This window comes from Octopus bimaculoides, chromosome 9 (genome assembly GCF_001194135.2).
Source record: "Octopus bimaculoides isolate UCB-OBI-ISO-001 chromosome 9, ASM119413v2, whole genome shotgun sequence".
In the NCBI taxonomy this organism is placed as follows: Eukaryota; Metazoa; Mollusca; class Cephalopoda; order Octopoda; family Octopodidae; genus Octopus; species Octopus bimaculoides.
Genome location: NC_068989.1, coordinates 22,820,138 through 22,822,636, shown reverse-complemented (window position 1 = coordinate 22,822,636; position 2,499 = coordinate 22,820,138). Strand labels below are relative to the sequence as shown.

The 2,499-nt window shown below is 38.3% G+C and overlaps 1 protein-coding gene across 1 annotated transcript in view; it reads right to left on the bottom strand.

The window, feature by feature from the left end:
• LOC128248677 (aquaporin-10-like) overlaps positions 1 to 2,499 on the bottom strand; it is a 24,841-nt gene that overhangs the window by 703 nt on the left and 21,639 nt on the right. The window lies entirely within an intron of this gene.

The window sequence follows — 2,499 nt, the reverse complement described above, 5'->3', positions numbered from 1 at the left end:
CATACCGACCAAAGCATCCCATTTTAAAATTAGTGGCTTTCTAAAGTATGGCTGTTTGTTTATGTCAAACTTGTGATATATAGCATGCATCTTTTTTCTTTCCAAAGTATGACTGTTTGTTTATGTCAAACTTGTGATATATAGCATGCATCTGTTTTCTTTTATCTTTTACTGGTTTCACTCATTGGACTATAGCCATGATGGAATACCACCGTGAAGGGCTTTAGTTGGACGAATAGACGCCAGAACATATTTTTTAAATATGATAATTACATAACAGTCACTTTTGCCGAAGAGCCGTAACAAACCTATGCCGGTTGTCAAGCGGTGGTAGGGAGCAAACACAGGCACAAAGGCAAATACACACAGATACATACATACATACGTACATACATACATTCTGCATACGAAGGGCTTCTTTCAGTTTTCGCCTGCCAAATCCACTAGCAAAGCTTTCGTTAGCTCGGACCCATAGTAGAAGGGCTGTAACCGAAACCATGTGATTGGGAAGCAAACCTCTTACCACACAACCACACATACACCTGCAAATGTTATTTACAATGCATCACGATGACAGACGCACATAACGGTTTGCTGTATTAGGCCTGATGAAAGTCCCCCGAATCTTGCTCCCTTCATTGTCTCAATTATGACTTTTAAACATTCTTTCTGATTTTAGTACAAGGCGATCAATTTGAAGGGAGGAGACAAGTCGATTGCATTGACTCTGTTACTTGACTGGTATTTTATTTCGTCGATTCTGAAAGGATGAAAGGCAAAATTGACCTCAGTGGGATTTTAACTCTGAACAGTCGGAAAAAATACTGCTTAGGATTTATATGGCGTAGTGGCTAAGAGCGCCGGCTACTAGCCCCAAGATTCCGAGTTCGATTCCAGTCAGTAACCTTGATAATAATAATAATAATAATAATAATAATAATAATAATAATAATAATAATAACATCGAAAATTACCTTAGGAATGAGAACCCAGGTTCGAAATTTCCCCAAGACACCTGATGAAGGCTGGAGGGTATGTCAGCCGAAAGTTTGTGTTAACAACAAACAAGATGAGGACAAATATCCGTCAAATGTAAATAATTTAAATAATATAAATAATGTACATAATTCCTAATCTCTTAAATATAAAACTGTATTTTATATATATATTATATTTTATTTGTTATTTAATTGAATGCGACGCATCCACTTCCAAGTAAGTTTATCTTCACCTTTTTGATGGAACTCTCTACTCTATACTGTTTTCTTCCTTCATCCTTCTCTAATTCTCTTTTCTCCCCCCCCCTTCTTCACCGTTTTCTATTTGTCTCTCTCTCCCTCCCTCTTTCTCTCTGTCTCGTTGCCTACACGTGACCATCGTCCATCTTTCTTTTCCTCACGTGACCATCTTTCTTTCCCTGCACGGACGTTAAAAAGAACGGACGTGTTTTTCTCTCTCTTCTATATTTTCTCTTTTAAAAAAAAGTTTCTCTCAGAGTTCACTATTTTCCTCTCGTTCTGGTCTAACGACCCTCCATGTTTGTTTTCGTTCGGTTTCCTTGTATATCTCCACTGTCATTTTGTTGTTCTCAACTTTGACCCTCCATAAATCCTAAATCTTATTTTAGAATTTGTGGAAGCAACTAACTTTGAAGACTCTATTGTCATTGAATGCTCGAAATGAGGAGTAGACAGACAGTTGACAACTGATGAAGAGTCCTTTCTCAGTGTTTACTTGTGCTGTTTTCATGTCATTTGCAAAAGGACCGATAAAATAAGTACTATGTTTACAAAGAATAAGTCCTGGCATCGATTTCTTCGATTAAAAGACCTTTAAGGCGGTGCTCCAGCATGACTGCAGTTAAATGACTGAAACAAGTAAAAGAATATATACGTATATATATATGCATCACGGACTTCTTTCAGTTTCCGTCTACCAAAATTCACTCACAAGGCACTGGTCGGCCCGAAGCTACAAGAGAAGACACTTGCTGAAGGTATTACGTGGAGGGTCTGAACCAGGAACCATGTGGTTGGGAAGCATGCTTCTTTATTTCATTACATTTGCCATAAAGGCATAATACAGATGGAAGCTTAGGAGCTAAAGTACTCTAATGCTTCTACAAAGCACATAACATATACTCTGATAGGGGCTGCAATCAACCCTAAAACCGAAGCGAGAATTCCATAGACTGATCAACCAGTTCCGGCCATTTCCGTAGCCATCTTATTTCTTTATTGCCCATAAGGGGCTAAACACAGAGGAGCCAGCTTGTTCGGTTGATTCCGGGCTAGCTCGCCGTATCAGTGTATATATATTCACCATGAAATAAGGAATTCTCGGTTAAGTGTTCGGCGCGATTGCAGCCCCTATCAAAGTATATATTATGTGCTTTGTAACAGCATTGGAGCATTTTATTTCCCATTTCTAGCAATGTGTTATTTACACCCTTAGTCACGTTTAGTTGACGATATATACATATGTGTGTGTGTGTATATA